The following is a 24,991-nucleotide window of genomic DNA, read 5'->3' as shown; positions in this document are numbered from 1 at the left end:
CCCTTAAGTGCATGAAGAGTGAAACTTCTTGGAGCCTGTGCTTTATTCCTTTCCTGTGAGACCAGTATTAGTTTCCGATACACCACTGCAAGTTCAATGTATTCCTTGGACCTGCACATTGACAATGAAACACAGAAATTGCATCTTAATTACATACAAAAGGCGCAATGCCGCCTTAAGTACAAGAATAGAGACTCTTATTACAGTCGGTGTTTTAAGCAGTCCCTGTGAGACCAGTATTAGTTTCCGATACACCACTGCAGGTTCAATGTTTTCCTTGGTCATACACATTGACGATGAAACATAGAAATCGCATCGGAATTGAATACAAAAGGCACAATGCCGCATTAAGTACAAGAATAAAGACTCTTCTCACAGTCGGTGCTTTGACCATTCCCTGTGAGACCAGTATTAGTTTCCGATACACCACTGTACTTTCAATGTATACCTTGGACCTTCACATTGACGATGAAACACAGATATCGCATCGGAATTAAATACAAAAGGCACAATGCCGCCTTAAGTACGAGAATAGAAACTCTTCTTACAGTCGGTGCTTTGATCCATTTCTGTGAGACCAATATTAGTTTCCGATACACCACTGCAGGTTCAATGTATTCCTTGGACTTTCACATTGACGATGAAACACTGAAATTACATCGGAATTACATACAAAAGGCAAAATACCGCCTTAAGTGCAAGAAGAGTGAGACTTCTTAGCGTCTGTGCTTTGATCCTTTCCTATGAGACCAGTATTAGTTTCCGATACACCACTGCAGGTTCAATGTATTCCTCTTACATACACATTGACGATGAAACACTAACACTACATGGGAATAAAATACATAATGCACAATGCCGCATTAAGTGCAAGAAGAGTGAGACTGCTTAGAGTCTGTGCTTTGATCCTTTCCTGTGAGACCAGTATTAGTTTCCGATACACCACTGCAGGTTCAATGTATTCCTTTTACATACACATTGACGATGAAACACTGAAATTACATCGGAATTAAATGCAAAAGGCAAAATGCCGTCTTACGTGCAAGAAGAGTGAGACTTCTTAGAGTCTGTGCTTTGATCCTTTCCTGACAGACCAGTATTAGTTTCCGATACACCACTGCAGGTTCAATGTATTCCTTGGACTTTCGCATTGACGATTAAATACAGAAATCGAATCGGAATTAAATACAAAAGGCACAATGCCGCCTTTAGTACAAAAATAGAGACTCGTCTTACTGTCGGTGTTTTGATCCCTTCCTGTGAGACCAGTATTAGTTTCCGATACACCACTGCAGGTTGAATGTATTCCTTTGAATTCACATTGACGATGAAACACTGAAATTACATCATAATTACATAGAAAAGGCACAATGCCCCTTAAATGCAAGAAGAGTGAGACTTCTTATAGTCTGTGCTTTGATCCTTTCCTCTGAGAACAGTATTAGTTTCCGATACACCACTGCAGATTTAATGTATTCCTTTTACTTACACATTGACGATGAAACACCGAAATTACATCGGAATTAAATACAAAAGGCACAATGCCGCCTTAAGTTCAACAAGAGTGAGACTTCTCAGAGTCTGTGATTTGATCTCTCCTATGAGACCAGTATTAGTTTCCGATACACCACTGCAGGTTCAATGTATTCCTTTTCCATACACATTGATGATAAAACACTGAAATTACATCAGAATTAAATACAAAAGGCACATTGCCGCCTTAAGTGCATGAAGAGTGAGACTTCTTAGAGTCTGTGCTTTGATATCTTCCTGTGAGACCAGTATTAGTTTCCGATACACCACTGCAGGTTCAATGTATTCCTTGGACCTTCACATTGACGATGAAACACAGAAATCGCATCGGAATTAAATACAAAAGGCACAATGCCGCCTTAAGTACAAGAATAGAGACTCTTCTTACAGTCGGGGCTTTAAGCATACCCTGTGAGACCAGTATTCGTTTCCGATACACCACCACAAGTTCAATGTATTCCTTGGACCTACACATTGACGATGAAACACTGAAATTACATCGGAATTACATACAAAAGGCATAATGCCGCCTTAAGTGCAAGAAGAGTGAGACTTCATAGAGTCGGTTCTTTGATCCTTTCCTGTGAGACCAGTATTAGTTTCCGATACACCATTGCAGGTCCAATGTATTCCTTGGACATTCTCACTGACGATGAAACACTGAAATTATATCGGAATTAAATACAAAAGGCACAATGCCGCCCTAAGTGCAAGAAGTGTGAGACTTCTTAGAGTCTGTGCATTGATCCTTTCCTGTGAGACCAGTATTAGTTTCCGATACACCACTGCAGGCTCTATGTATTCCTTTTACATACACATGGATGATGAAACACTAACATTACATCGGAATTAAATACAAAAGGCACAATGCCGCATTAAGTACAAGAATAGAAACTCTTCTTACAGTCGGTTCTTTGATCCTTTCCTGTGAGACCAGTATTAGTTTCCGATACACCACTGCAGGTTCAATGTATTCCTTGGACATTCACATTGACGATGAAACACTGAAATTACATCGGAGTTAAATACAAAAGGCACAATGCCGCCTTAAATGCAAGAAGAGTGAGACTTCTTAGAGTCTGTGCTTTGATCCTTTCCTATGAGACCAGTATTAGTTTCCGATACACCACTGCAGGTTCAATGTATTCCTTTTACATACACATTGACGATGAAACACTAACACTACATGGGAATAAAATACAAAAGGCACAATGCCGCATTAAGTGCAAGCAGAGTGAGACTGCTTAGAGTCTGTGCTTTGATCCTTTCCTTTGAGACCAGTATTAGTTTCCGATACACCACTGCAGGTTCAATGTATTCCTTTTACATACACATTGACGATGAAACACTGAAATTTCATCGGAATTAAATGCAAAAGGCAAAATGCCGTCTTACGTGCAAGAAGAGTGAGACTTCTTAGCGTCTGTGCTTTCATCCTTTCCTGACAGACCAGTATTAGTTTCCGATACACCACTGCAGGTTCAATGTATTCCTTTTACATACACATGGACGATGAAACACTAACATTACATCGGTATTAAATACAAAAGGCACAACGCCGCTTTTAGCACAAGAATAGAGACTCGTCTTACTGTCGGTGTTTTGATCCCTTCCTGTGAGACCAGTATTAGTTTCCGATACACCACTGCAGGTTCAATGTATTCCTTTTACATACACATTGACGATGAAACACTGAAATTACATCGGAAATAAATACAAAAGGCGCAATGCCGCCTTAAGTTCAAGAAGAGTGAGAATTCTTACAGTCTGTGATTTGATCCTTTCCTATGAGACCAGTATTAGTTTCCGATACACCACTGCAGGTTCAATGTATTCCTTTTCCATACACATTGATGATGACACACTGAAATTACATCGGAATTAAATACAAAAGGCACATTGCCGCCTTAAGTGCAAGAAGACTGAGACTTCTTAGAGTCTGTGCTTTGATCCTTGCCTGTGAGACCAGTATTAGTTTCCGATACACCACTGCAGGTTCAATGTATTCCTTGGACCTTCACATTGACGATGAAACACAGAAATCCCATTGGAATTAAATACAAAACCCACAATGCCGCCTTAAATACAAGAATACAGACTCTTCTTACAGTCGGTGCTTTAAGCATTCCCTGTGAGACCAGTGTTCGGTTCCGATACACCACCGCAGGTTCAATGTATTCCTTGGACCTTCACATTGACGATGAAACACAGGTATCGCGTCGGAATTAAGAATAAAAGGCACAATGCCGCCTTAAGTACTAAAATCGAGACTCTTCTTACAGTCGGTGCTTTGAGCATTCCCTGTGGGACCAGTATTAGTTTCCGATACACCACTGCAGGTTCAATGTTTTCCTTGGACATACACATTAACGATGAAACACTGAAATCGCATCGGATTTAAATACAAAAGGCACAATGCCGCCTTTAGTGCAAGAAGAGTGAGACTTCGTAGAGTCCGTGCTTTGATCCTTTCCTGTGAGACCAGTATTAGGTTCAGATACACCATTGCGGGTGCAATGTATTAATTGGACGTTCACATATACGATGAAATACAGAAATCGCATAGGAATTAAATACAAAAGGCACAATGCCACCTTAAGTACGAGAATAGATACTCTTCTTACAGTCGGTGCTTTGATGCACTTCTGTGAGTTCAATATTAGTTTCCGATACACCACTGCAGGTTCAATGTATTCCTTGGACATTCACATTGACGATGAAACACTGAAATTACATCGGAATTACATACAAAAGGCACAATGCCGCCTTAAGTGCAAGAAGAGTGAGACTTCTTAGAGTCTGCGCTTTGATCAATTCCTATGAGACCAATATTAGTTTCCGATACATCACTGCAGGTTCAATGTATTCTTTTTACATACACATTCAGGATGAAGCACTGAAATTACATCGGAATTAAATACAAAAGGCACAATGCCGCCTTAAGTGCAAGAAGAGTGAGACTTCTTAGAGTCTGTGCATTGATCCTTTCCTGTGAGACCAGTATTAGTTTCCGATACACCACTGCTGGTTCCATGTATTCCTTAGACCTTCACATTGACGATGAAACACAGAAATCGCATCGGAATTAAATACAAACGGCACAATGACGCCATAAGTACAAGAAGAGTGAGACTTCGTAGAGTATGTGCTTTGATCCTTTCCTGTCAGGCACATATTAGTTTCCGATACACCACTGCAAGTTCAATGTATTCCTTGGACGGTCACTTTGACGATGAAACACTGAAATTACATCGGAATAAAAAACAAAAGGCACAATGCCGCATTAAGTTCAAGAAGGGTGAGACTTCTTAGAGTCTGTGCTTTGATCCTTTCCTATGAGACCAGTATTACTATACGATACACGACTCAGTTTCAATGTATTCCTTTTACATACACAGTGACGATGAAACCCTGAAATTATAACGGAATTAAAAACAACAGGCACAATGCTCCCTTAAGTGCAAGAAGAGTGAGATTTCTTATATTCTGTGCTTTGATGCTTTCCTGTGAGACAAGTATTAGTTTCATATACACCACTGCAGGTTCATTGTATCCCTTGGACAATCACATTGACGATGAAACACAGAAATCTCATCGGAATTAAATACAAAAGGCACAATGCCGCCTTAAGTACGAGGATAGAGACTCTACTTATAGTCGGTGCTTAGATACATTTCTGTGAGACCAATATTACTTTCCGATACACCACTGCAGGTTCAATGTATTCCTTGGACACTCACATTGACGATGAAACACTGAAATTGCGTCGGAATTACATACAAAAGGCACAATGCCGCCTTAAGTGCAAGACGAGTGAGACTTCTTAGAGTCTGCGCTTTGATCCTGTCCTATGAGACAAATATTAGTTTCCGATACATCACTGCAGGTTCAATGTATTCTTTTTACATACACATTGAGGATGAAACACTGAAATTACATCGGAATTAAAGACAAAAGGCACAATGCCTCCCTAAGTGCAAGAAGAGTGAGACTTCTTAGAGCCTGTGCATTGATCCTTTCCTGTGAGACCAGTATTAGTTTCCGATAAGCCACTGCAGGTTCAATGTATTCCTTGGACCTTCACCGTGACGATGAAACACAGAAATTACATCGGAATTAAATACAAAAGGCACAATGACGCCTTAAATGCAAGAAGAGTGAGACTTATTAGAGTCTGTGTTTTGATCCTTTCCTGTGAGACCAGTATTAGTTTCCGATACACCACTGCGGGTTCAGTGAAATCCTTGGACATTCACAATGACGAAGAAACACTGAAATTACATCAAAATTAAATACAAAGGGCACAATGCCGCATTAAATGCAAGAAGTGTGAGACTTCTTAGAGTCTGTGCTTTGATCCTTTCCTATGAGACCAGTATTAGTTTCCGATACACCACTGCAGGTTCAATGTATTCCTTGGACCTTCACATTGACGACGAAACACAGAAATCGCATCGGAATTAAATACAAAAGGCACAATGCCACCTTAAGTATAAGAATATAGACTCTTCTTAGAGTCGGTGCTTTGATCCTTTTCTATGAGACCAGTATTAGTTTCCGATACACCACTGCAGGTTCAATGAATTCCTTTTACATACACATTGACGATGAAACACTGAAATTACATTGGAAATAAATACAAAAGGCACAATGCCGCCTTAAGTGCAAGAAGGGTAAGACTTATTGGAGTTTTTGCTTTCATTCTTTCCTATGAGACCAGTATTAGTTTAAGATACACCACTGCAGGTTCAATGTACTTCTTGGTCCGTCACATTGACGACGAAACATAGTAATCGCATCGGAATTAAATACAAAAGGCACAATGCCGCCTTAAGTACTAGAATATAGATTCTTTTTACAGTCGGTTATTTGATCCTTTCCCGTGAGACCAGTATTATTTTCCGATACACCACTGCAGGCTCAATGTATTCCTCGGACCTTCACATTGAAGATGAAACACAGAAATTACACACGGAATTAAATACAAAAGGCACAATGACGCTTTAAATGCAAGAAGAGTGAGACATCTTAGAGTCTGTGCTTTGATCCTTACCTGTAAGACCAGCATTAGTTTCCGATACACCACTGCAGGTTCAATGTATTCCTTGAACATTCAAATTGACGATGAAACACTGAAATTACATCAAAATTAAATACAAAAGGCACCATGCCGCATTAAATGCAAGAAGAGTGAGACTTCTTAGAGACTGTGCATTGACCCTTTCCTGTGAGACCAGTACTAGTTTCCGACACACCACTGCAGGTTCAATGTATTCCTTGGACATTCACATTGACGATGAAACACTGAAATTACATCAAAATTAAAAACAAAAGGCACAATGCCTCCTTAAATGCAAGAAGAGTGAGACTTCTTAGTGTCTCTGCTTTGGTCCTTTCCTGTGAGACCAATATTAGTTTCCGATACACCACTGCAGGTTCAAAGTAATCCTTGGACCTTCACATTGGCGATGAAACACATAAATCGCATAGGAATTAAATACATAAGGCACAATGCCGCCTTAAGTACAAGAATAGAGTCTCTTCTTACAGTCGGTGCTTTGAGCAGATCCGGTGAGACCAGTATTAGTTTCCGATACACCACTGCAGGTTCAATGTATTCCTTGGACATTCAAAGTGACGATGAAACACTGAAATTACATCGGAATTAAATACAAAAGGCACAATGCCGCCTTAAGTGCAAGAAGAGTGAGACTTCCGAGAGTCTGTGCTATGATCCTTTCCTGTGAGACCAGCATTAGTTTCCGATTCACCACTGCAGGTTCAATGTATTCCTTGGACATTCACATTGACGATGAAACACTGAAATTACATCGGAATTAAATACAAAAGGCACAATGCCGCCTTAAATTCAAGAAGAGTGAGTCTTCCTTGTCTCTGTCCTTTGATCCTTTCCTGTGAGACCAATATTAGTTTCCGATACACCACTGCAGGTTCAAAGTAATCCTTGGACCTTCACATTGGCGATGAAACACAGAAATCGCATCGGAATTAAATACAAATGGCACACTGGGCCCTTCAGTACAAGAATAGAGACTCTTCTTACAGTCTGTGCCTTGAACACTCCCTGTGAGACCAGTATTAGTTTTCGATACACCACTGCAGGTTCAATGTATTCCTTGGACATTCAAAGTGACGATGAAACACTGAAATTACATCGGAATTAAATACAAAAGGCACAATGCCGCCTTAAGTGCAAGAAGAGTGAGACTTCCGAGAGTCTGTGCTATGATCCTTTCCTGTGAGACCAGCATTAGTTTCCGATTCACCACTGCAGGTTCAATGTATTCCTTGGACATTCACATTGACGATGAAACATTGAAATTACCTCGGAAATAAATACAAATGGCACATTGACGCCATAAGTACAAGAAGAGTGAGACTTCTTAGAGTATGTGCTTTGATCCTTTCCTGTCAGGCAAGTATTAGTTTCCGATACACCACTGCAAGTTCAATGTATTCCTTGGACGTTCACATTGACGATGAAACACTGAAATTACATCGGAATTAAAAACAAAAGGCACAATGCCGCATTAAGTTCAAGAAGAGTGAGACTTCTTAGAGTCTGTGCCTTGATCCTTTCCTATGAGACCAGTATTACTTTCCGATACACCACTCAGTTTCAATGTATTCCTCTTACATACACATTGAAGATGAAACACTGAAATTACATCGGAATTAAATACAACAGGCACAATACCCCCTTATGTGCAGGAAGAGTGAGATTTCTTAGATTCTGTGCTTTGATGCTTTCCTGTGAGCAAGTATTAGTTTCATATAGACCACAGCAGGTTGAATGTATCCCTTGGACAATCACATTGACGATGAAACACAGAAATCGCATCGGAATTAAATAGAAAAGGCAAAATGCCGTCTTAAGTACAAGAATAGAGTCTCTTCTTACAGCCGGTGCTTTGAGCAGCCCCTGTGAGTCCAGTATTAGTTTCCGATACACCACTGCAGGTTCAACGTATTCCTTGGACATTCACAGTGACGATGAAACACTGAAATTACATCGGAATTAAATACAAAAGGCACAATGCCGCCTTAAGTACAAGAATATAGACTCTTCTTACAGTCGGTTCTTTGATCCTTTCCTGTGAGACCAGTATTAGTTTCCGATACACCTCTGCAGGTTCAATGTATTCCTTGGACATTCACATTGTCGATGAAACACAGAAATTACATCGGAATTAAATACAAAAGGCACAATGCCGCCCTAAAGGCAAGAAGAGTGAGACTTCTTAGAGTCTGTGCTTTGATCCTTTCCTATGAGACCAGTATTAGTTTCCGATTCACCACTGCAGGTTCAATGTATTCCTTTTACATACACATTGACGATGAAACACTAACATTACATCGGAATTAAATACAAAAGGCACAATGCCGCCATAAGTGCAAGAAGATTGAGACTTCTTAGTGTCTGTGATTTGATCCTTTCCTATGAGACCAGTATTAGTTTCCGAACACCACTGCAGGTTCAATGTGTTCCTTTTACATACACATTGACGATGAAACACTGACATTACATCGGAATTAAATACAAAAGGCACAATGTCGCCTTAAGTACAAGAATATAGAATCTTCTTACAGTCGGTTCTTTGATCCTATCCTGTGAGACCAGTATTATTTTCCGATACACCACTGCAGGTTCAATTTATTCCTTGGACCTTCACATTGACGATGAAACACAGAAATTACATCGGAATTAAATACAAAAGGCACAATGCCGCCTTAAATTCAACAAGAGTGAGACTTCTTTGACTCTGTGCTTTGATCCTTTCCTGTGAGACCAATATTAGTTTCCTATACACCACTGCAGGTTCAAAGTAATCCTTGGACCTTCACATTGGCGAAGAAACACAGAAATCGCATCGGAATTAAATACAAAAGGCACAATGCCCCCTTAAGTACAAGAATAGAGACTCTTCTTACGGTCTGTGCCTTGAACACTCCCTGTGAGACCAGAATTAGTTTTCGATACACCACGGCAGGCTCAATGTATTACTTGGACCTTCACATTGACGATGTAACACTGAAATTACATCGGAATTAAATACAAAAGGCACAATGCCGCCATAAGTGCAAGAAGAGTGAGACTTCCGAGGGTCTGTGCTATGATCCTTTCCTGTGAGACCAGTATTAGTTTCCGATTCACCACTGCAGGTTCAATGTATTCCTTGGACATTCACATTGACGATGATACATTGAAATTACCTCGGAATTAAATACAAATGGCACAATGACGCCATAAGTACAAGAAGAGTGAGACTTCTTAGAGTCTGTGCCTTGATCCTTTCCTATGAGACCAGTATTACTTTCCGATACACCACTCGGTTTCAATGTATTCCTTTTACATACACATTGAAGATGAAACACTGAAATTACATCGGAATTAAATACAACAGGCACAATGCCCCCTTAAGTGCAAGAAGAGTGAGATTTCTTAGATTCTGTGCTTTGATGCTTTCCTGTGAGACAAGTATTAGTTTCATATAGACCACAGCAGGTTCAATGTATCCCTTGGACAATCACATTGACGATGAAACACAGAAATCGCATCGGAATTAAATAGAAAAGGCACAATGCCGTCTTAAGTCCAAGAATAGAGTCTCTTCTTACAGTCGGTGCTTTGAGCAGCCCCTGTGAGACCAGTATTAGTTTCCGATATCCCCTGCAGGTTCAATGTATTCCTTGGACATTCACAGTGACGATGAAACACTGAAATTACATCGGAATTAAATACAAAAGGCACAATGCCGCCTTAAATGCAAGAAGAGTGAGACTTCTTAGAGTCTGTGCTTTGATCCTTTCCTATGAGACCAGTATTAGTTTCCGATACACCACTTCAGGTTCAATGAATTCCCTTTACATACACATTAACGATGAAACACTGAAATTACATAGGAAATAAATACAAAAGGCACAATGCAGCCTTAAGTGCAAGAAGAGTGAGACTTATTGGAGTCAGTGCTTTGATTCTTTCCTATGAGACCAGTATTAGTTTCCGATACACCACTGCAGGTTCAATGTATTTCTTGGACCGTCACATTGACGACGAAACACAGAAATCGCATCGGAATTTAATACAAAAGGCACAATGCCGCCTTAAGTACAAGAATATAGACTCTTCTTACAGTCGGTTCTTTGATCCTTTCCTGTGAGACCAGTATTAGTTTCCGATACACCTCTGCAGGTTCAATGTATTCCTTGGACATTCACATTGTCGATGAAACACAGATACTACATCGGAATTAAATACAAAAGGCACAATGCCGCCTTAAAGGCAAGAAGAGTGAGACTTCTTAGAGTCTGTGCTTTGATCCTTTCCTATGAGACCAGTATTAGTTTCCGATTCACCACTGCAGGTTCAATGTATTCCTTTTACATACACATTGACGATGAAACACTAACATTACATCGGAATTAAATACAAAATGCACAATGCCGCCTTAAGTGCAAGAAGAGTGAGACTTCTTAGAGTCTGTGATTTGATCCTTTCCTAAGAGACCAGTATTAGTTTCCGAACACCACTGCAGGTTCAATGTGTTCCTTTTATATACACATTGACGATGAAACACTGAAATTACATCGGAATTAAATACAAAAGGAATAATGCCGCCTTAAGTGCAAGAAGAGTGAGATTTCTTAGAGTCTGTGCTTTGATCCTTTCCTGTGAGACCAGTATTAGTTTCCGATACACCACTGCAGGTTCAATGTATTCCTTGGACATTCACATTGACGATGAAACACTGAAATTACATCAAAATTAAATACAAAATGCACAATGCCGCCTTAAATGCCAGATGAGTGAGACTTCTTAGAGTCTGTGCTTTGATCCTTTCCTGACAGACCAGTAGTAGTTTAAGATACACCACTGCAGGTTCAATGTATTCCTTGGACCTTCGCATTGACGATGCAATACAGAAATCTCTACGGAATTAAATACAAAAGGCACAATGCCGCCTTTAGTACAAGAATAGAAACACTTCTTAATGTAGGTGTATGTTCCCTTCCTGTGAGACCAGTACTAGTTTCCGATACACCACTGCAGGTTCAATGTATTACTTTGACATTCACATTGACGATGAAACACTGAAATTACATCATAATTACATTGAAAAGGCACAATGCCGCCTTAAATGCAAATGAGTGAGACTTCTTAGAGTCTGTGCTTTGATGCTCTCCTATGACAACAGTATTAGTTTCCGATACACCACTGCAGGTTCAATGTATTCCTTGGACTTTCACATTGACGATGAAACACAGAAATTACATCGGGATTAAATACATAAGACACAATGACGCCATAAATGCAAGAAGAGTGAGACTTCTTAGAGTCTGTGCTTTGATCCTTTCCTGTGAGACCAGTATTAGTTTCCGATACACCACTGCAGGTTCAATGTATTCCTTGGACATTCACATTGACGATGAAACACTGAAATTACATCAAAATTAAATACAAAATGCACAATGCCGCCTTAAATGCCAGATGAGTGAGACTTCTTAGTGTCTGTGCTTTGGTCCTTTCCTGTGAGACCAGTATTAGCTTCCGATACACCACTGCACGTTTAATGTATTCCTTGGACCTTCAAAAGGCGCAATGCCGCCTTAAGTACATGAGTCGAGACTCTTATATCAATCGGTGCTTTGAGAATTCCCTGTGCGACCAGTATTAGTTTCCGATACACCACTGCAGGTTCAATGTATACCTCGGAACTTCACATTGACGATGAAACACAGAAATCGCATCGGAATAAAATACAAAACGCAAAATGCCGCCTTAAGTGCAAGAATAGAGACTCTTCTCAGAGTCGGTGCTTTGAGAATTCCCTGTGTGACCAGTATTAGCTTCCGATACCTTACTGCAGGTTCAATGTATTCATTGCAAATACACATTGACGATGAAACACTGAAATTACATCGGAATTACATACAAAAGGCACAATGCCGCCTTAAGTGCCAGAAGAGTGAGACTTCTTAGAGTCTGCGCTTTGATCCTTTCCTATGAGACCAATATTAGTTTCCGATACATCACTGCAGGTTCAATGGATTTCCTTTTACATACACATTGAGGATGAAACACTGAAATTGCATCGGAATTACATTCAAAAGGCACAATGCCGCCTTAAGTGCAAGAAGAGTGAGACTTCTTAGAGTCTGTGCTTTGATCCTTTCCTGTAGGACCAGTATTAATTTCCGTTACACCACTGCAGGTTCAGTGTATTCCTTGGACCTTCACATTGACGATGAAACACAGAAATCGCATCGGAATTAAATACTACAGGCACAATGCCGCCTTTAATACGAGAATAGCGAATCTTCTTACAGTCTGTGCTTTAATCCATTTCTGTGAGACCAATATTATTTTCCGATACACCACTGCAGGTTCAATGTAATCCTTTCACATACACATTGACGATGAAACACTAACATTACATCGGAATTAAATACAAAAGGCACAATGCCGCCTTAAGTATGAGAATAGAGACACTTCTTACAGTCGGTGCTGTGATCCATTCCTGTGAGACCAGTATTAGTTTCCGATACACCACTGCACGTTCAATGTATTCCTTGGACATTCACATTGACAATGAAACACTGAAATTACATCGGAATTACATACAAAAGGCACAATGCCGCCTTAAGTGCAAGAAGAGTGAGACTTATTAGAGTCTGCGCTCTGATCCTTTCCTATGAGACCAATATTAGTTTCCGATACATCACTGCAGGTTCAATGGATTTCCTTTTACATACACATTGAGGATGAAACACTGAAATTACATCGGAAGGAGATACAAAACGCAAAATGCCGCCTTAAGTGCAAGAAGAATGAGACTTCTTAGAGTCAGTGCATTGATCCTTTCCTGTGAGACCAGTATTAGTTTCCGATACACCACTGCAGGTTCAAAGTATTCCTTTTACTTACACATTGACGATGAAACACTGAAATTACATCGGAAATAAATACAAAAGGCGCAATGCCGCCTTAAGATCAAAAAGAGTGAGAATTCTTAGAGTCTGTGATTTGATCCTTTCCTATGAGACCACTATTAGTTTCCGATACACCACTGCAGGTTCAATGTATTCCTTTTACATACACATTGATGATGAAACACTGAAATTACATCGGAATTAAATACAAAAGGCACAATGCCGCCTTAAGTGCAAGAAGAGGAGATTTCTAAGAGTCTGTGCTTTGATCCTTTCCTGTGAGACCAGTATTAGTTTCCGATACACCACTGAAGTTTCAATGTATACCTTGGACTTCACATTGACGATGATACACAGAAATCGCATCGTAATAAAATACAAAACGCAAAATGCCGCCTTAAGTACAAGAATAGGGACTCTTCTCAGTGTCGGTGCTTTGAGCATTCCCTGTGAGACCAGTATTAGTTTCCGATACACCACTGCAGGTTCAATGTATTCCTTGGGAATACACATTGACGATGAAACACTGAAATTACATAGGAATTAAATACGAAAGGCAGAATGCCGCCTTAAGTGCAAGAAGAGTGAGACTTCTTAGAGTCTGTGCTTTGATCCATTCCTGTGAGACCAGTATTAGTTTCCGATACACCACTGCAGGTTCAATGTATTCCTTGGACCCTCACTTTGACGATGAAACACAGAAATCGCATCGGAATTAAATACAAAAGGCACAATGCCGCCATAAGTACAAGATTAGAGACTCTTCTTACAGTCGGTGCTTTAAGCACTCCCTGTGAGACCAGTATTCGTTTCCGATACACCACTGCAGGTTCAATGTATTCCTTGGACCTTCACATTGGCGATGAAACACAGATATCGCGTCGGAATTAAATAGAAAAGGCACAATGCCGCCTTAAGTACAAAAACAGACACTCTTCTTACAGTCGGTGCTTTGAGCATTCCCTGTGAGACCAGTATTAGTTTCCGAAACACCACTGCAGTTTCAATGTATTCCTTGGACATACACATTGACGATGAAACACTGAAATTACATCGGAATTAAATACAATAGGCACAATGCCGCCTTAAGTACGAGAATAGAAACTCTTCTTACAGTCGGTGCTTTGATCCATTTCTGTGAGACCAATATTAGTTTCCGATACACCACTGCAAGTTCAATGTATTCCTTGGACTTTCACATTGACGATGAAACACTGAAATTACATCGGAATTACATACAAAAGGCACAATGCCGCCTTAAGTGCAAGAAGTGTGAGACTTCTTAGAGTCTGTGCTTTGATCCTTTCCTGTGGGACCAGTATTAGTTTCCGATACACCACTGCAGGTTCAATGTATTCCTTGGACCTTCACATTGACGATGAAACACAGAAATCGCATAGGAATTAAATAGAAAAGGCACAATGCCGCCTTAAGTACAAGAATAGAGACTCTTCTTACAGTCGGTGCTTTGAGCATTCCCTGTGAGACCAGTATTAGTTTCCGGTACACCACTGCCCTTTCAATGAATACCTTGGAACTTCACATTGACGATGAAACACAGAAATCGCATCGGAATTAAATACAAAAGGCACAATGCCGCCTTAAGTACGAGAATAGAGACTCTACTTACAGTCGGTGTTTTAAGCATTCCCTGTGAGACAAGTATTCGTTTCCGATACACCACTGCAGGTTCAATGTATTCCTTTAACATTCACACTGACGATGAAACACTGAAATTACATCATAATTACATAGAAAAGGCACAATGCCGCCTTAAATGCAAGAAGAGTGAGACTTCTTAGAGTCTGTGCTTTGATCCTTTCCTATGAGCACAGTTTTAGTTTCCGATACACCACTGCAGGTTCAATGTATTCCTTTTACTTACACATTGACGATGAAACACTGAAATTACATCGGAATTAAATACAAAAGGCACAATGCCGCCTTAAGTGCAAGAAGAGTGAGACTTCTTAGGGTCTGTGCTTTGATCTTTTCCTATGAGACCAGTATTAGATTCCGATACACCACTGCAGGTTTAGTGTATACCTCGGACCTTCACATTGACGATGAAACACAGAAATCGCATCGGAATTAAATTCAAAACGCAAAATGCCGCCTTAAGTACAAGAATAGGGACTCTTCTCAGACTCGGTGTATTGAGCATTCCCTGTGAGACCAGTATTAATTTCCGATACACCTCTGCAGGTACAATGTATTCATTGCAAATACACATTGACGATGAAACACTGAAATTACATAGGAATTAAATACAAAAAGCAGAATGCCGCCTTAAGTGCAAGAAGAGTGAGACTTCTTAGAGTCTGTGCATTGATCCCTTCCTGTGAGACCAGTATTAGTTTCCGATACACCACTGCAGGTTCAGTGTATACCTTGGATCTTCACATTGACGATGAAACACAGAAATCGCATCGGAATTAAATACAAAAGGCACAATGCCGCCTTAAGTACAAGAATAGAGACTCTTCTTACAGTCGGTGTTTTAAGCATTCCCTGTGAGACCAGTATTCGTTTCCGATACACCACTGCAGGTTCAATGTATTCCTTGGACCTTCACATTGACGATGAAACACAGATATCGCGTCGGAATTAAGTAGAAAGGGCACAATGCCGCCTTAAGTACAAGAATCGAGACTCTTCTTACAGTCGGTGCTTTGAGCATTCCCTGTGGGACCAGTATTAGTTTCCGATACACCACTGCAGGTTCAATGTATTCCTTGGACATTCACAATGACGATGAAAGACTGAAATCGCATCGGAATTAAATACAAAAGGCACAATGCCGCCTTAAGTACAAGAATAGCGACTCATTTTGCCGTCGGTGATTTGAGCACTCCCTGTGGGACCAGTATTAGTTTCCGATACACCACTGCACTTTCAATGCAATGTTGTGTCGCAATCTGGGCCGACACCGTGAAGTTCAGATGGCTGAAAAGGCAAGCTAGACTAACGCAGACGGGCGTGAAGTACTGGAACAGGATACGTAATTAATGTTAGGAAAAAAAGTACGGAGCAGGTTTAATACTTAACTTTACTCAATCATTGTGGTACATCGATCTTGACGATACACAGGAGACTTTAAGTACAATCACTGTATGGCTAATGGCGCCTTGCTAGTTCGTAGCCATTAACTTAGCTGATGGCTATTCTGTCTCTCGGGTAATGAGAGAGAAAGGCTTCGTACATCTGGTCGGTAGCTAGGTTCTCGTACAACTGGGGCGAGTGCTCTCTCGTATCACGAGACCTGCCTTGGTGGTGGCGCTAGGTCTGCGATTACACAGTGGCGACACGCGGGTCCGACATGTACTAAATGGACCGCGGCCGATTTAAGCTACCACCTAGCAAGTGTGGTGTCTGGCGGTGACACCACATTCCTCCCCCGCAAATCGGCGAACGGTCGTGTGATAAGGCTTCCGCCCGCCGTGGGGAGGACCACATGTTGACGTATGCGATGAGGTGGGGAGCCTAACAACAGGCGAGGCTGTGCCACCCGCACCCGGCCATTCGGTCCGAAGGTAGCTAGGAAACGCCTGAAAAACTAGTCCAGGGTGCACGTCAACATGCGGTGTATGCGCCCGTAGAGAGACAGGAGGGACCGAAGGATCAACCTCCATTGCGTCGGGGTAGCCGACGCGCGATGACGTCATGTGGTCCGGAGCGGGCGGGAGTTCCATGGCGGAGGACAGCTGGTCACGGGAAGCGATCGGCGGCGCGTGACCCTGGGAGGCGCTCGGCGGCTGCAACGAAGCGTCGAATGCGGGCGGCGCCGGCGGGAGAACAAGCGGCGGCGGCGGCGGCTGCTGCTGCTGCGGCGGCGGCGGCGCGTCGCCATGGCGCAAAATGGAAGGCATCGTCGGTAACACCTGGGGATGAGGCGAGCCAGTAGATGGGTCCCCAGGGCGCTGACCGGACGGCACCGTCGCTGAAAGCAGACGGGGAGCGGCAGAACCCGAGCGACGACAGAGGCGCAGCTGATTGAGATGCCGACGCACCGCACCAGAGGCCCCCAAAACCAAATACATCGCGCGGCCGAGGCAGCGAAGAATGCGCCCTGCGAGCCAACGCCGTGAACCTCGATAGTTGCGATAAAATACAACGTCGCCTGGAGCAAAAGCAGGAGTCTGCCGCTGCACAGGAACCTGATGCGGCGGATGCAGCAGAGACATCAAGGTGCGATGAGGATGACCGTGGAGCAACTCAGCCGGCGAGCGACCATCTCGGGGCTGAGAGCGATACGAAGACAAAAAGAGCAACAATGCGTCCTCCCGGGAATGCGACTCTTTCAATTTCAACATCTGTGACTTGAAAGTCCGGACCAAACGTTCAGCGGCACCGTTGGACTGAGGCGAAAACGGCGCGGATGTCAGATGTTGAATACCATTGGCCTGGCAGAATGACTGAAATTCTGCGGACATGAATTGTGGGCCATTGTCGGAAACAATAGTCTGCGGAAGACCTTCAATGCAAAAGATAGCAGACAACGCTTGGATGGTGGCGGAGGACGTCGTGGAAGACATCCGGACAACAAAAGGAAAACTTCTGAAGGCGTCGACCAGAACCAACCATCGAGCATTCCAGAATGGACCAGCAAAATCAATGTGCAAGCGTTGCCAAGGGGAAGTGGCGTGTGGCCACGCAAAGACTTTCCGCGGCGGTGCGGACTGTTGTCCGGCACACGCCGGGCACGAAGAACACATATTCGTAATCGCAGCATCGATTCCGAACCAAGTACAGTGCTGACGAGCAAGTTGTTTCGTTCGCACTATACCCCAATGTCCTTGGTGAAGAAGCCGTAAAACAGAGGACTGTAACGAACGTGGGACCACGATTCTGGACTGATCATTATCAGAACGCAACAACAAAACACCACGTCGAACAAAAAGTCTCTCCTTGTGAGCAAAAAATCGGCGAACCAACGGATCCTCGATCCGAGACTTTGACAAAGGCCATTGCGTAGCAACAAAACGTAAAACAGTAGCAAGGACAGGGTCAGCAGCTGTGGCTGTAGCGACACGACGAAAATCAATCGGAAACGATTCGACCACTTCATCGGTTTCCGAATCAATGAACATGCAAGCAAGTTCGGAAGAATCGAATGCTTTATCCTCAGCAACAGGCAAACGGGACAACGCATCGGCGTTTCCGTGCTTAGCAGTGGACCGATACAAGATATCGTAGCGGTACTGCGAGAGGAAAATAGACCAGCGAATGAATTTCTGCGCTGTACGTGGAGGTACAGGCTTGGTCGGATGAAAAAGCGATGTCAAAGGTTTGTGGTCTGTGATGATGGTAAAGTGACGACCATACAAGAAATCATGGAACTTAGTAACACCAAACACGAGAGCCAAAGCTTCTTTCTCTATCTGTGAATAATTTCTTTGCGCAGACGAGAGCAATTTGGACGCAAAGGCAATAGGGCGATCATGGGAGCCAACTTTGTGCGCAAGCACAGCACCGATCCCGAAATCCGATGCATCTACCATCAACAAAAGGGGTTTCTGGGGATCGAATGGCGTAAGGCAAGTATTAGAAAGCAACGCCGATTTCAACTGGCGAAAGGCGCGTTCGCATTCCGTCGTCCAGAGAAACGGAACACCTGTACGGCGTAAGCGATGAAGCGGAGCTGAAATGAAAGAGGCATTGCGCACATTCACTCACACCTTGTGATTCTACATTGTTCAATGTTCTTGCGACCTCTTGACGCAATGCGTGGGGAACATTGCGCGCTCTGAAAAATTTCGGTTGCGCGTTTCCTTCCAGTTCCAAATGTGCTTCATAGTTTTTAGCGCAACCTAAGCCCGGTGCAAAAATGTCTGCAAATTCTTCACATACACTAGAAACACTGTCTGAAGGCACAGTTTGATTCACTGATAGCACCTGATTTACAATAGACATGTTAAACAACTGAAACAAATCTAGACCAAACAAGTTTACTGCAGAAGAAGAACGAAGAACGTAAAATGACACAAGTTTTGTTTGTCCCTTCTATGTTGCAAGAAGGCTGCACTGTCCTAACACAGGAATTGTCTGTCCGGAATATGTAGTTAGCTTAACATTTGCGGAACGCAACGGAGGTTTGCCCAGTTGTTTGTACGTGTCATGATTGAGCAATGAAAGTGCAGCTCCGGTATCGAGCTGGAATGGTATCACTTTGCCTTCAAAGTCTAAGTCCACAAAAAGTTTATTGTTTTGCTGACGACAAGAGCGACTGTTTTGTGCAATTGGAACAGACACTGGTACAGAATCACTTGCTAATTGACGTGATTTCCGGCGACGTCGACGCACAGTTTTTGTGGGACGATCACAGTCACTGTTAGAGAAAATGTCACTGGACGAAGCGGAATTAACGACATGAATGTCCATAGGCGAAGGTCCACGAGCCTGAGTGTCCCTGGTTCGATTCCGGCGCGAAGCAAAGGGCCTGGAATGATTGTGATTGTCTGATCTGAGCATTTTCTGGCAAACACTTTGAACATGTCCTTTCTTATTGCAGAAAAAGCAAATAGCTCGGCGTGACGGGCAATGTTCACGCGAATGTCTAGTAGCACACCGCGGGCACGATTTCACTACATTTGTGGGCTGGCGCGGCACACGTGGCTTAGCGCGCGGCGGCAGCTGTGCGGACGTGCGCGAGGCCCGGTTACCGGGCCGCGCAGCGCGTCCAGCGGGCCGGTTAATGTTACACACGGCTGGCGAAGTTTCAAAAGATTCCTGAGCACAGTCGAGTGTGTCCTGTCTATCCAATATGTCTATCACTTGTTGAAGGGAGGGATTAACTAGTTTCAAAATTTGCTCCCGTATGCGTACATCAGAAACGTTCTGTGCAATTGCATCACGCACCATTGTATCTGAATAAGAAAGACCACAGTCACATTCAAAGGCACAGTCCCTAGTAAGTCCTTGCAATGTTGCTACCCACTCCCTATTAGTTTGACCGGCCGTACGTTTTGTACGAAAGAACGTATACCGTTTTGCAACCACATTAACTGTTTCTTTGAAATAGGCATCTAATGCAGACAAAACTTCCTCGTAGGACAGAGTTGCTACGTCACGTTGGGGAAACAATTTCACTATCACACGGTATGTGGACACACCGACACAAGAAAGCAAAAACGGCTGCCGCTCATTACCTTGAATTCTGTAGGCAGAGAGGTGGAACGCAAACTGGCGGGACCACTCCCGCCAAGTCTCGAGGGTGTGGACAAACCTTCGAAATGGTGGTGCAACGGCAGGTTGTGGCTGCGGTACCGGTGAAGCGGCGGCGGCCGCATCGGTTTGAATGGTACGTTGACCCAGGACGAGCTGTCCAAGGGCATCCAATAACGCCTGCGTCTGCTGATTCTGCAAGCGATAAAATTCGGACAGTACATCTGGAGAATGTGGCGAAGCCATGACACAATTAAATGTAAGCAATCAGAAAGAACTCTTTTCCCTCGTCGCCAATGTTGTGTCGGTATCTGGGCCGACACCGTGAAGTTCAGATGGCTGAAAAGGCAAGCTAGACTAACGCAGACGGGCGTGAAGTACTGGAACAGGATACGTAATTAATGTTAGGAAGAAAAGTACGGAGCAGGTTTAATACTTAACTTTACTCAATCATTGTGGTACATCGATCTTGACGATACACAGGAGACTTTAAGTACAATCACTGTATGGCTAATGGCGCCTTGCTAGTTAGTAGCCATTAACTTAGCTGATGGCTATTCTGTCTCTCGGCTAATGAGAGAGAAAGGCTTCGTACATCTGGTCGGTAGCTAGGTTCTCGTACAACTGGGGCGAGTGCTCTCTCGTATCACGAGACCTGCCTTGGTGGTGGCGCTAGGTCTGCGATTACACAGTGGCGACACGCGGGTCCGACATGTACTAAATGGACCGCGGCCGATTTAAGCTACCACCTAGCAAGTGTGGTGTCTGGCGGTGACACCACATGTATACCTTGGACCTTCACATTGACGATGATCCACAGATATTCCATCGGATTTAAATACAAAAGGCACAATGCCGCCTTAAGTACGAGAATAGAAACTCTTCTTACAGTCGGTGCTTTGATCCATTTCTGTGAGACCAATATTAGTTTCCGACACACCACTGCAAGTTCAATGTATTCCTTGGACTTGCACATTGACGATGAAACACTGAAATTACATCGGAATTACATACAAAAGGCACAATGCCGCCTTAAGTGCAAGAAGTGTGAGACTTCTTAGAGTCTGTGCTTTGATCCTTTCCTGTGGGACCAGTATTAGTTTCCGATACACCACTGCAGGTACAATGTATTCATTGCAAATACACATTGACGATGAAACACTGAAATTACATCGGAATTAAATACAAAAAGCAGAATGCCGCCTTATGTGCAAGAAGAGGGAGACTTCTTAGAGTCTGTGCATTGATCCTTTCCTGTGAGACCAGTATTAGTTTCCGATACACCACTGCAGGTTCAGTGTATTCCTTGGACCTTCACATTGACGATGAAACACAGAAATCGCATCGGAATTAAATACAAAAGGCACAATGCCGCCTTAAGTACAAGAATAGGGACTCTTCTTACAGTCGGTGCTTTAAGCATTCCCTGTGAGACCAGTATTCGTTTCCGATACACCTCTGCAGGTTCAATGTATTCCTTGGACCTTCACATTGACGATGAAACACAGATATCGCGTCGGAATTAAGTAGAAAGGGCACAATGCCGCCTTAAGTACAAAAATCGAAACTCTTCTTACAGTCGGTGCTTTGAGCATTCCCTGTGGGACCAGTATTAGTTTCCGATACACCACTGAGCTTCAATGTATTCCTTGGACATTCACATTGACGATGAAACACTGAAATTACATCGGAATTACATACCAAAGGCACAATGCCGCCTTAAGTGCAAGAAGAGTGAGACTTCTTAGAGTCTGCGCTTTAATCCTTTCCTATGAGTCCAATAGTAGTTTCCGATACATCACTGCAGGTTCAATGTATTCTTTTTACATACACATTGAGGATGAAACACTGAAATTACATCGGAATTAAATACAAAAGGCACAATGCCGCCTTAAGTGCAAGAATAGTGAGACTTCTTAGAGAGTGTGCTTTGATCCATTCCTGTAGGACCAGTATTATTTTCCGATACACCACTGCAGGTTCAATGTATTCCTTGGACTTTCACATTGACAATGGAACACTGAAATTACATCGGAATTACATACAAAAGGCACAATGCCGCCTTAAGTGCAAGAAGAGTGAGACTTCTTAGAGTCTGTGCTTGGATCCTTTCCCATGAAACCACTATTAGTTTCCGATACACCACAGCAAGTTCAATGTAATCCTTTTACATACTCATTGACGATGAAACACTAACATTACATCGGAATTAAATACAAAAGGCACAATGCCCCCATAAGTACGAGAATAGAGACTCTTCTTACAGTCGGTGCTTTGATCCATTCCTGTGAGACCAGTATTAGTTTCCGATACACCACTGCAGGTTCAATGTATTCCTTGGACATTCACATTGACAATGAAACACTGAAATTACATCGGAATTACATACAAAAGGCACAATTCCGCCTTAAGTGCAAAAAGAGTGAGACTTCTTCGAGTCTGCGATTTGATCCTTTCCTATGAGACCAATATTAGTTTCCGATACATCACTGCAGGTTCAATGTATTCCTTTTACATACACATTGAGGATGAAACACTGAAATTACATCGGAATTAGATACAAACGGCAAAATCCCGCCTTAAGTGCAAGAAGATTGAGACTTCTTAGTGTCTGTGCATTGATCCTTACCTGTGAGGCCAGTATTAGTTTCCGATACACCACTGCAGGTTCAATGTATTCCTTTTACTTACACATTGACAATGAACACTGAAATTACATCGGAATGAAATACAAAAGGCGCAATGCCGCCTTAAGTTCAAGACGAGTGAGACTTCTTTGAGTCTGTGATTTGATCCTTTCCTATGAGATCAGTATTAGTTTCCGATACACCACTGCAGGTTCAATGTATACCTCGGACCTTCACATTGACGATGAAACACAGAAATCGCATCGGAATATAATACAAAACGCAAAATGCCGCCTTAAGTACAAGAATAGGGACTCTTCTCAGAGTCGGTGCTTTGAGCATTCCCTGTGAGACCAGTATTCGTTTCCGATACACCACTGCAGGTTCAATGTATTCCTTGGACCTTCACATTGACGATGAAACACAGATATCGCGTCGGAATTAAGTAGAAAGGGCACAATGCCGCATTAAGTACAAGAATCGAGACTCTTCTTACAGTTGGTGCTTTGAGCATTCCCTGTGGGTCCAGTATTAGTTTCCGATACACAACTGCAGGTTCAAAGTATTCCTTGGACCGTCACCCTGACGATGAAACACAGAAATCGCATCGGAATTAAATACAAAAGGCACAATGCCGCCTTAAGTACTAGAATAGAGACTCTATATACAGTCGGTGCTTTAAGCATTCCCTGTGAGACCAGTATTCGTTTCCGATACACGACAGCAGGTTCAATGTATTTCTTGGACCTTCACATTGACGATGTAAGACAGATATCGCGTCGGAATTAAATAGAAAAGGCACAATGCCGCCTTAAGTACAAGAATAGACACTCTTCTTACATCTGATGCTTTGAGCATTCCCTGTGAGACCAGTACTAGTTTCCGATACACCACTGCAGGTTCAATGTATTCCTTAGACATACACATTGACGATGAAACACTGAAATTAAATCGAATTAAATACAAAAGGCACAATGCCGCCTTAAGTGCAAGAAGAGTGAGACTTCTTAGAGTCTGTGCTTTGATCCTTGCCTGTGAGACCAGTATTAGGTTCCGATACACCACTGCAGGTGCAATGTTTTCCTTGGTCATACACATTGACGATGAAACATAGAAATCGCATCGGAATTGAATACAAAAGGCACAATGCCGCATTAAGTACAAGAATAAAGACTCTTCTTACAGTCGGTGCTTTGAGCATTCCCTGTGAGACCAGTATTAGTTTCCGATACACCACTGTACTTTCAATGTATACCTTGGACCTTCACATTGACGATGAAACACAGATATCGCATCGGAATTAAATACAAAAGGCACAATGCCGCCTTAAGTACGAGAATAGAAACTCTTCTTACAGTCGGTGCTTTGATCCATTTCTGTGAGACCAATATTAGTTTCCCATACACCACTGCAGGTTCAATGTATTCCTTGGACTTTCACATTGACGATGAAACACTGAAATTACATCGGAATTACATACAAAAGGCACAATGCCGCCTTAAGTGCAAGAAGAGTGAGACTTCTTAGAGTCTGTGCTTTGATCCTTTCCTATGAGACCAGTATTAGTTTCCGATACACCACTGCAGGTTCAATGTATTCCTCTTACATACACATTGACGATGAAACACTAACACTTCATGGGAATAAAATTCATAATGCACAATGCCGCATTAAGTGCAAGAAGAGTGAGACTGCTTAGAGTCTGTGCTTTGATC

The sequence above is a fragment of the Schistocerca serialis genome, chromosome 6 (assembly GCF_023864345.2).
Source record: "Schistocerca serialis cubense isolate TAMUIC-IGC-003099 chromosome 6, iqSchSeri2.2, whole genome shotgun sequence".
In the NCBI taxonomy this organism is placed as follows: Eukaryota; Metazoa; Arthropoda; class Insecta; order Orthoptera; family Acrididae; genus Schistocerca; species Schistocerca serialis.
The sequence above is the reverse complement of the archived record's forward strand: the minus strand, read 5'-3'. Positions refer to the sequence as shown.